Here is an 11834-nt window from a genome sequence, read left to right as displayed (position 1 = left end):
TTTGGTAGACTCTTATTGTCTCAAAGATTTGTATGGGTTGTTTATCTGACACAATAAAATACATGTCACTGTTGTTGATAAAATGTTAAACTCCATCTTTACAACAAAGTGTTACATATACAAATATAAAAACTAGTTTTTGTGACATTGACAAAACAGTTTTCATATTCGGTAAATTTTCCGATCACGCTGTGTGTCTTCTTCGGCACAACGCAGCAACCAATACGTCATCGACTCTAGTGCACAAAAAATAACATGTAACTCATCATCTCGATCTCGTTGTAGTGATAAGATTTTGAAAACCTTTAAATAGTTTGGATAATGCGCTCCAATACTACCTAGACAGCACATTTGGCATTATCAGTTTTAGGCTGCGTTCACAAAAAACGATTAAGGGGGGGGGGGGCCTGGAGGAATTCAGGGGGGATTCGAAATTTTTTGTTGTAGTAGAGGGGGGACTTAAAAATTTTACTCTGCCTTTTATGTTTTACATTTTCCAATTCCAAGTTTTTGTAGGTAATTCAATGAAAAATGAATACCATTTTTATGTCATCCGATTGTTGTAATGTTAGTAATAATTTAACAAAATCTAGAACCACTTTGTCACCACTTTTCAAAAAAATCTAAACATGTGTGATTTGTCGTAAAAAAACAAACTTGAGCCTAGTAACAGGGCAGAAGCTGCAACTGTTGATGATTTTTGCAATATTTCTATACAATATATCAACTACAGTTTCTTGCTGTCTCCCTACAGCATGCTCAAACACACAATATTCAGTTTGTCGACAAAGCCTGTATATATAAATATGTATTAGGTGATAATTTAATTAGAGTCCAGACTGACAGTCAGTTGTCAGTGATACAAATGCATGGTTCACATACACATGCTGTGATAGCACGCTGAATACTGGACAGTTCAACATGCTGTAGGGAGTAGAACAAGAACGCAGTCATATAAACTGAACAAAAATATTGTCAAAATTATCAAAGTTAATACAGCTGCTGCCTACGGGCAGTGTCACTATTAGATACTGCCCTGCTACTGCAGTGTCACTGTCACTGCATACCTGAGTAGTGACAGAGCTCTGACTCTGATGTACATGGTAGTTGAAGAAGAGTTTGGGTCAAATGACGCTCATGACAGTGAAACATACTTGTACACAAGATCAGGCCAGAGAGCAACACATGGAAGACCTGGAGACTTGAAAAGTTATCGGGAATTTTGAATTCTGGCATATGAGAATAATCAAATGTATTAAAGAAAAAAGATGGGGTCACCATGCTTGATTTCTAAATTTGCAAATTCTCATCAAAAATAATAGAAAAGTAAAACTTCGAACAGTTTAGACTAATGAAAAAATATGTGACTTAATGGAATTAGTTATTTTGTAACGACATTTGCCATTATTACACCCGACATTTCAGAGATTAAAACATTTATTTGATGGAATATTGTAACCTTCCAGTATTGTAGTAGCGTCTAATTAAAATATGTCTTGTACTTTTGAAACAAATTTTTGGTAGGTCACTGTGCTCGGTTTTTTAAATTATAGCAATTAGCCAGAATTCTCAATTTGCCTACTCTGTCATGATTGTCATTTTGTGTTCTTCAGCAGGAGCAATTGACCTGGCCAGAGTTGGATTAACTCAAGTTGGCTTGAGTCCACTGATGCGTTTAAAAAATGAATCAATTTAAGAACTTGCCTTATAGGAATTTGACTTTACAAAGTACTAATAACAGGTAGTTTTGAACACCTGCGAGCGGAAGGGCGCAATACGTGTTTATTTTTTTCTGCATGCACATCCTTTACAAATTTGCGGGCTTGTGATAGTTGGGGGGAACTTGAAAATTTTTGATAATATAGAGGGGGGCATTTGAAATTTTTTTAGGGCATTGAGGGGGATCTAAAAAAAAATATGATTGCAATCACGATTCCTCAAGCGGCCCCCCCCCTCAAATCGTTATTTGTGAACGCAGCCTTAATGGGAATGGACAAAGTTCAGGTATTTATTTTCTATTAATGGTTTCCTCTCCTTCTACAAACCATTACAATCTCAATCCGTGACACCACACTGCTGTTTGTCCATACAAATAAGCTACCTGTTGACGTTGTCTTTCAGGTCATCAGTACATCGCGTGATTTTGACAGGCCTACTTCATCCCCTTAATCTTAACCCACCACTTATTTAAAAATAATTTAAGCTATAAGATAACGATTTTGTTGATTTGGCTGATAGCGAGTGAAATTCAGGCATGTATAACTTCCTCAATCCATTGGGATTAAGATTAAAAACGATAAAATCAATGAAATTTATGTGTCAGCTATTTGTAGAACTGAGCTGACTAGCGATTCATTTGTGATTCTGAGTTGCAAGCAAACGTATCGGTGAAAGGACAAGGGCGAAATTTGTTCCTGCTAACAACGTCCGGATTCTGTGGTTCAACGTTATAAGTTGCACAATCCTTCCAACGACGCACACTTCTAATCCGAAAGGCCTTTCGGACCCTGTTTTAGTCTTTTACGCAAGAAAGAGCGCAGATTGCCTGTTTGTGACTTGTTTTGCAGACTTTTGGCTTCTGCAAAGCTAAAATTAAGCTGTTTTAACCCCCGTCCTGTTCCTCTTAATTGTAATGAATATTATTTCACTTATTACTGCCGTAATCTTGATGGATTGATAACATATATAAACCATTTTAGTGTGGACTATAAACAAAAAAATCATAGTTCTCGATCTGGTTACAAGGGGAGACTAATTCAAAGGAACTGACCGACTTATACTGTACACGCGCAGGACCAGCAGAGGGTTTTACGGACCAGTTGGCGTTTGAAGTACAGGAAGCACTGGGTTCCGTACGTTGTGAGTTCGAATCCCATTGAAACCATCGTATTTAAAACCGTTTTCTTAAACTCAAGAATGATTTTATAGAAAACTTTCATGAGTCAAAACGAATTAATCTATAATAATATTTTATTAAAACTGATGAGAATGTTATGATGGTGTACATTTCTGGTATTCAGCCTTGTTTACTCTTGTCGTCCACTGGGACGATAAAAACAATTACATAAAATGAGATAACTTATCCTACCCCTGAAAAAACGTCTTACTTGCTAGAGCCATCAGTTATATTTCTAGCCAAGCTCCACGTTTCTTTGTCGTTGGTGATGTTTGTATGTTTACTAGCTTTGTCTTTTACCTCCGGGTTTGCGATGAAATATACTTTATAATTTGAATGCCTTCTACAAGACGTTCCTTTTAATTTCTGAAGTTGGGAGATAGGTCCCTTGCCGGAAACAAAATTGACTGTTCTTTGTATCAAGGTGTCAACTAAAACAATTTTGTTATGCTGACAGAACAGTTTTGCTTCGAATTTCAGCAGATTCCTAAACGTTCAGATTGTCGTTTATCAGTCAATGCAAGGAAAAGTAAACAGGAAAAAGTATGCGAAAGTATAATCACCCAGCAATTTATGATTTTCACGTTAATAATTCCCGAACATTATCTCCATAGTAACTGCTGGCAGAAGCACAGTTCACTTTGTCTTTCTGGCTGTAAGTAATATGTACACACGAACCTTAGAGAAACTACAAATGCCATAAATCCATTGCTGTTCTCTTCTTCTTCTTGTTATTTGGCAATTATGGTAAATTTACCTAACTGTGCCGATCTCAGGGACAATTATTAGTTAGAATATTTCGAGTTTCCTATATGGCTAGACTAGATAGCGTGAAAGGCCGCTTGTTTATGACAATAAATTTATGTCCGCTCTTTTCCTGGCATCAGTCACAAAATCTAATCAACCAATAATTTCGACTATAAGTCGATGTTTTTACTTTGGGTGAGATACGATCCACGATAAATTAATTAATTATTAATTAATTAATAAATTAATTAATGAAATTATTAATGAAATAAGAAACTTGACCGATGGCATCATTCGAGTGGAGCAAAAAATGGAAAATCATTTGTACCCTTACACATTCACCGTGGACAATATATTATGTACTATAGGAGTACAACCGATATCCTTTACTGGTGTTGAGTGAATAAATCGTGAAACATGACTTTCAGTATTGCAGATTACGTCAGCTCCTTATCTCGACCGTGTTCTGGAATAGTAGTCAACTTTGACCTCTGTGTGTTGACGGGTTGTACTATATGACACCTGTTTGTTTCGTTTGCATATATTTTGTTTCGGCTGCTGGTGGAATTTCAATCGAGAAAGTGTTCCAAAGTACAATAAATTACCCACAATTCTCTTTGATTTGCATCATTGAAGGTTACTTTTCTTATAGCTTTTTCAATTCTGCATATAAACAATAATGTGCAGCTTCTGAATAATTATTAAATAATATCAAGTAAAAGTACGTTTAGATATTTCGGTGAAAGTTTCCAAAATAACCATTAAACAACCATAAAAGTCACATTCTGTAGGTATAACAAATGCCATTCTTTCAGGCAGCAAGTTATGACGAACTGAAGGGTCATTCTCTGAGAAAATTTGGCATGCAAATTTCTTTAGTCACTTCCATTGGGAAAAAAATCAGTATCCTTTTATTTCATAAAAATGTACAACATGCTATCTCCTCTCTCAATCATTCATAATTTTTCAAATCATTTAAAATGAGAATTGTAAAGAATAGTATGCTTAGAAGTACGTTTTCAGAATTTTTACAACTAGTCTGTGAATCTGTCTACAAATGGGAGACGTGGTAGACTTCACTGAGGAATCTACGAGGATACAAATCTTAATGAATTTAAATCTACTGTATTGTGTGTTCGCTAACATGAGTATGAATAACTTGACTTTCGTTTATTTGATGTAGACAAAAAAGTTGGGTTGCAGGGCGTGATATACAAAATCCATCTTCAAGACCCCGAAGAATCATTGGTTGGTCAAACCATGATCATAAAAAGCCAGGTTTCAATGTCCATTAAAATGATAAGCCCATTGATAGATATAAATATTATTTTGAAAATTCAGTATTCATATGATATTGTGCTTATGCCATACCATTCGGAATAAACAATGGATATAATGCCGGTAGCTACAATGTTTATTGAATTTGAAAAAAGCATGCATGAGTATAGTCGGTACTTGCAAAATCTTACTCCCTCGTGATCAGTTCATGACTTTCCCTTAAAAGAGACCCGTTACAACATTTACGCCAAAACCCCTTTCACTGGTCAAATCGATGTCAATTTTGACCGTTAGGGCAAAAGTGGCTAGGATACAGGTTTTCATCTCCTCATGGTAGATTAACAGGCTGTTAGAAGACAGATACACTAAAGGGCAAATCCATACTATCTGGTGTACAGCCCTGGTAGCTTTTAGACGAGCTGTGATAGAATTGTGAGCAAAAATTGGCAAAATTTGGTGATTATTTTCAAAAAATTGATACCTAAATGTTCACGTTGAGGGCGCACTTTCCAAAACTCGGCAATAAGGGACGCACCCGATCTACATATACGCGGGGGTTTACAAATGATTGAGCTAAATGTTTCAAACATACTGGACCTTTTTTCCATATCATTCTACTCGGATATTCTTTTGATGTGTATGTTGATACATTTCTGTTACATATCGGGAGGAGAAACGTTTTGTTATGTAGACGAATATTTTGCTCTTTGGTTGGAGAAACCTGGTCAATTTTATTTAATTTAAAGATATTAGGTTTGAACCGTTGGATCAAGACTGAAATTGTAACTAAATTTTAAGTCCATCACATTGGCAACTTAGGTATGGTTTAATAAGTAATATCAAAAGACTGGCTCATGTAGGCGTTTACAGGAAAAATACGGTTAATATATACAGGCAGGCTTATTACAAACGCTTCGAGAACGACTTTCAAAAAGGTCAAAGGTAACTGACAAGCTTGCTCTGACAATTTATCGAGAGTTGATTTTGCTGGTCAACGTGATGTTTAACAATATGTGCACAAATTTCAAAGGAGAACACAGGACTAAGATAGCACACACAGTCAATGTCGGTGCAATGTCAAAACACTCTAACCAGGGAGTGACGACTGACAATTAGCTTGTCTTTGGTTTAAGAAAGTTAAGTTAGCGGTAATGCATTTGTAAACAACTTACAGGTAAACAGAATACAAGTACACATCCATGCATACTCAGGTTTCTGTTAAGGGTACATGGAAACATTTTGTACAATCTTGAAGCAATTTTTTCCATGTCCGTTGGATAGACAATTTTTTTCATATAAATTGCGAGCAATATTTTGTAATCCTCCAGCCCAATGCCCAAAAATAAATGGTCTATCCCTAATTGGTGACTTTGAAATCCTCGTAAAATACCTCAGTTTCTGTAACATTCTGTTTCCCTCGTCCCGAATAATAATAATAATAATAATAATAATAATAATAATAATAATAATAATAATAATAATAATAATAATAATAATAATAATAATAATAATAATAATAATAACAATAATAATAATAACAATAATAATAATAATAATAATAATTATAATAATAATACTTTATTTCAGGTCGTTTACCCATACAATAAAATATATACTCAGAAAACTACATTAAAATATTTAAAAAGATCTAAAAATGGTGAATAAAAATCCCTAATAGAGATACTCCGACTGTGTTTCCAAAAGGTGGAATGAAAATAAGAGTCGGAGTGCACACAGCTGTTAATAACAGTATTTCTGCTAGCCAACAGACGTTGATAAAATGCAAATAATATCCTACGATGCAATGATGTAAAATTCAGAATATTTCTAATAGCAAAATTATGACTCATACTAACATCACGTCTAAGATCAAAAACTAACCGCATCGTATTATTATAGGCCACCTTCAATTTTGACATTTGTTTAACACTATATTTACACCAAACATTTAAACAGTAAACACTGTATAAAAAAAAACTTTTAAAAGAGTGCACCTCACTTTCCGATAATGGTTCCTTCTAGTTGTGTCAGCGATAGCTTCACGAAATGCAGAATTATTTATCGATTGATTGTATGGCGTGTAATCCATGCCAAAATTAACACCTTACATTTTGAGCCAACCTACATGCACTCTCACGAAGGTACATGCAACTCTCACGAAGCTGCATGCGACTCACTAAGCTACATGCAACTCCAGCAACTCTCGCGAACGTGCATGCGACTCACTAAGCTACATGCAACTCCAGCAACTCTCGCGAACGTGCATGCAACTCACGAAGCTACATGCAACTCACGAAGCTACATGCAACTCATGAACTAGCATTTTGAGCCAACCTACATGCAACTCTAACGAAGCTGCATGCGACTCACCAAGCTACATGCAACTCTCACGAACGTGCATGCAACTCACCACGCTACATGCAACTCTCACGAATGTGTATGCAACTCATGAACTTGCATGCAACTCACCAAGCTACATGCAACTCGCGAACCCGCATGCAACTCTCGCGAAACTCAATGCAACTAGTGAAATGCGTTGTGCCGCGACTCGTTTGTATCAGACTCCCTAGAGTACCTTTGAAGCTCAACTCATTTGATGACTCTGCATTCGTCTTGCACAACAGCGCCGAGAATTTTACACACCGCCGCGATTTATTTTAAACAGTGCGGAGATTTTTTAACAGCCTGGAGAGTTTTCAACAGTGCCGAGATTTTACAAACCACCACGATTTATTTTACACAGAGGGAGATTTTTAACAGTGCCGAGATTTTTACACAGCGCGGAGAATTTCCAAGAGCACGGAGATAAATTTCACACAGTGCGGAGATTTTTACGCAGCGAAGACAATTGTCGTTTTCATCCATGGTAATCGAGCAACACGATGACATCGTACAAATGAGGCAACAGGACAGCAACTCAAGTCGCTCGTTGCACTGCATATACTATATGTCGGGTCATTTTTTTCAGATCCCCTGGCTCAGTGACAGAAAACATCTGAATACGTCATATAACGTTGGTATGACGCGTTTTGACGTCTCATAAGCTTCCGTGTTGTCGGGGCAAAGTTAGTCACTTTAATGATGAGTTGGTTTATTGTAAACCACATTGTGGCACAGTCTACTCGAAGTCAAACGAGAGTCAAATAAAATACGATATAATCTCATTCACACACGTTAACCGATTGCAGTGAACACCAATTCACGTATTGTTTTCTCAACCCAGAAGTGCCTTTATTTAAATCGAAAGCAGCATGCAGCGGACCCTATCTATAATTGGTTTACCCCAACCAAGTCCCCCCTTCACACGGACTGTCCCCCGAAACGAATGCGTTCAGCTCAAAAACGAGCTTCAAGCACTGTAGTTAAAATGAGTTTAGCTTCAAAGGTAATCTATGTAGTCCGATTCAAATAAGTCGCAGCGCAAAGCAATGCATTTCAAGAGAGTTGCACGAGGTTTGCGTGTGTTGTATGCAGGTTCGTGAGTTGCATGTACTTGGTGAGTTGCATTTAGCTTGATGAGTCGCATGTAGCTTTGTGAGAGTTGCATGTAGGTTGGCTCTAAATGTTAGGTATTAATTTTGGCATTTCAAGAGAGTTGCATGAGGTTTGCGCGAGTTTCATGCAGGTACTAGGTTCGTGAGTTGCCTGTAGCTTGGTGGGTTGCATGTAGCTTGGTGAGTCGCATGTAGCTTCGTGAGAGTTGCATGTAGGTTGGCTCAAAATGTTAGGTGTTGATTTTGGCATGCATTACACGCCACATTGATTGAGTCTGCCTGCACTCTACTAAAAAATTCTAATTCTGCCGTGACTCCTGTGACATCAACGGTTGCAAAACATTTATATCCTTTATGGTGACTCTCTAAATTTTACGCTCTACTTCTTGTCAGATGATAAACTAAACAACTCTTTTATTTTGTCCATTCAACATTTGATATGCAAACATTCATTGAACCGCTAATTGCAGACTATGCTCCTTGCTCTTCGATAACCCGGATCTATACTTAAATCCGGTTCCAGTATTAGTATCATGGGTGTTCAGCGGTACAAAAGTGGCACAGTGCCAAACAGCATTGACGTAAAGTCGGCTATTGCCGACCATCTCCCCGCCCCATCACGTAGTTATAACGTTGTTTTTTGGGCAATTATAAACGATGTACTCTATCTATGTATAGCTCTTGGTCGGAAAGGTAGAGTATACTAATAAGCATTGTTATTATGAAAGATGTAGTTCATTTGACACATTTGCATTACCATACGTGTAAACAAGTCTCTATGGCAACGGCTAATGTTTATCTAACACGACAGTGTACTATAACTCTCGCTTGTGAAAATTCTTTCAATAGCTAGAGTCTGGCCATTGACACACAAAACGTGTTTTCCAAATGATCACCAACTTGTATACCAAAACCATTTTATACAGCCTCTGACGTGTGACAATAGTAGAATTCGACAAAGGTCTTCATTCAGTACAAGCAATTTGGTGTTACAGTACCTGACAGCCTGGCGGTCGATCTCGAAACCTTGACCCAGGTTTTTTTACAGTAAAAAACAATATTCTAATGTAATCAAAACATTAGAATATTGTTATGTTCAAAAAAAATCTAGTGTTAGACTGTAAATGAAAATATACTCATTACCCTTCTCTAAGAAAATGTAAGCTTCCGATTCCCACCTACTACTTTTCCTAACCCAAAGTTTCCACCATCTTTCAGCTTTCCACTGCAATAGCTCCTAAACATCCTGTGCGCCCCACCCCTGTTTGTAAATCACTAGAAATTACTGGATCCCTAATTCGCGCATGCTTGCTGGATTCTCCAAACTGTCATCTTATTCTTAGCAAAAGATTGAAAGAGATTTTCAACAGATGCCGCCAACGAAGGTGTTCGTGCTAAAAGGTGTTTGTGAGCAGTTTTTCTGCGGGTGGGCAAGGTTATAAACTAATCAGCAGGCGGCGGAAAAGTCAATATTTACAGTGGGCGGGAAATTTCAAATTTTACAGTGGGCGAAGAGAAAATGTCTGGCAGGTGGTACCGGAAAATAGGTTTCAGTAGAAAATTATATTTTCTTTCGCCCTTTTTGAAATAATGTGCGTAATTTGGTAAATAAAAGCGGGCGGGAATTTCAGTGGTGGGGAGAGGGCAGTTGGGAGCTTGAACTTGAAGTGGTGTGCGGGCTGGGAAGCAGGTAGACCATAGATACTAGATGGCAGTGGGCGTAATTCTGTAGGAGGGTATATTTTCCGTAGATGCTAGTAGGAGGCCATTTACGAACAGCTCGACTTTCCCTCCAAAATTTAGGTCGACGTCAAAAATAACAAACATTCATTGAACCGCTAATTGCAGACTATGCTCCCCGCTTTCGATAACCCGGATCTATACTTAAATCCGGTTCCAGTATTAGTATCATGGTGTGTTCAGCGGTACAAAAGTGGCACAGTGCCAAACAGCATTGACGTTAAGTCGGCTATTGCCGACCATCTCCCCGCCCCATCACGTAGTTATAACGTTGTTTTTTGGGCAATTATAAACGATGTACTCTATCTATGTATAGCTCTTGGTCGAAAGGCAGAGAATACTAATAAGCATTGTTTTTATAAAAGGATGTTTATTTGACACATTTGTATTACCATACGTGAAACAAGTCTCTATGGCGTCAGCTAATGTTTATCGAACATGACTGTGTACTATAGCTCTCGCTCGCGAAATTCTTCAATAGTTAGAATCTGGCCATTGACACACAAAACGTGTTCTTCAAATGATCACCAACTTCTATACCCAAACCATTTTATACAGCCTTTGACGTGTGACAACAGTAGAATTCGACAAAGGTCTTCATTCAGTACAAGCAATTTGGTGTTACAGTACCTGACAGCCTGGCGGTCGATCTCGAAACCTTGACCCAGGTTTTTTTTACAGTAAAAAACAATATTCTAATGTAATCAAAATGCATTAGAATATTGTTATGTTCAAAACAAATCTATTGTTGGACTTTTCCTAACCCAAAGTTTCCACCATCTTTCAGCTTTCCACTGCAATAGCTCCTAAACATCCTGTGCGCCCCACCCCTGTTTGTAAATCACTAGAAATTACTGGATCCCTAATTCGCGCATGCTCGCTGGATTTCTTAAACTGTCATCTTAGCAAAAGATTGAAAGATATTTTTTCAACAGATGCCGCCAACGAAGGTGTTCGTGCTAAAAGGTGTTTGTGAGCAATTTTTCTGCGGGTGGACAAAGTCATAAACTAATCAGCAGGCGGCGGAAAAGTTTATATTTACAGTGGGCGGGAAATTTCAAATTTTACAGTGGGCGAAGAGAAAATGTCTGGCAGATGGTACCGGAAAATAGGTTTCAGTAGAAAATTACATTTTCTTTCGCCCTTTTCGAAGTAATGTGCGTAATTTGGTAAATAAAAGCGGGCGGGAATTTCAGTGGTGGGGAGAGGGCAGGGGGAGCTTGAAGTGGTGTGCGGGTGGGAAGCGGGTAGACCATAGATACTAGAGGGTAGTTGGCGTAATTCTGTAGGAGGGTATATTTTCCGTATATGCTATAGTAGGAGGGCATTTACGAACAGCTCTACTTTCCCCTCCAAAATTTAGATCAACGTCAAAAATATGTAAAATCAGTATATCAGCCTTCGAAACATGTTTCTGATTATTTTAACATTGACGAAATTTTAATTACCAGTTGGTGGCATCTTTCCAAGTTCGCTTTGCCATCCTCTCTCTCTCTGCACCCCGCTGATGAGAGAAAAATGTCCACCGTCTGTCATGAAACCGCTTGCAAACATATTTTTATGTTCAATCCTTGTTTGCTGCAGTTGTTCCTTTCGCTATAATGATTATAATTAATTCATTAAAAATCACCCCAGAACTTGAGAAAACAAACACCAATTTCATGATATCAGGTCTGATA

This window comes from Ptychodera flava, chromosome 4 (assembly GCF_041260155.1).
Source record: "Ptychodera flava strain L36383 chromosome 4, AS_Pfla_20210202, whole genome shotgun sequence".
In the NCBI taxonomy this organism is placed as follows: Eukaryota; Metazoa; Hemichordata; class Enteropneusta; family Ptychoderidae; genus Ptychodera; species Ptychodera flava.
This window is presented reverse-complemented; position numbering follows the sequence as displayed.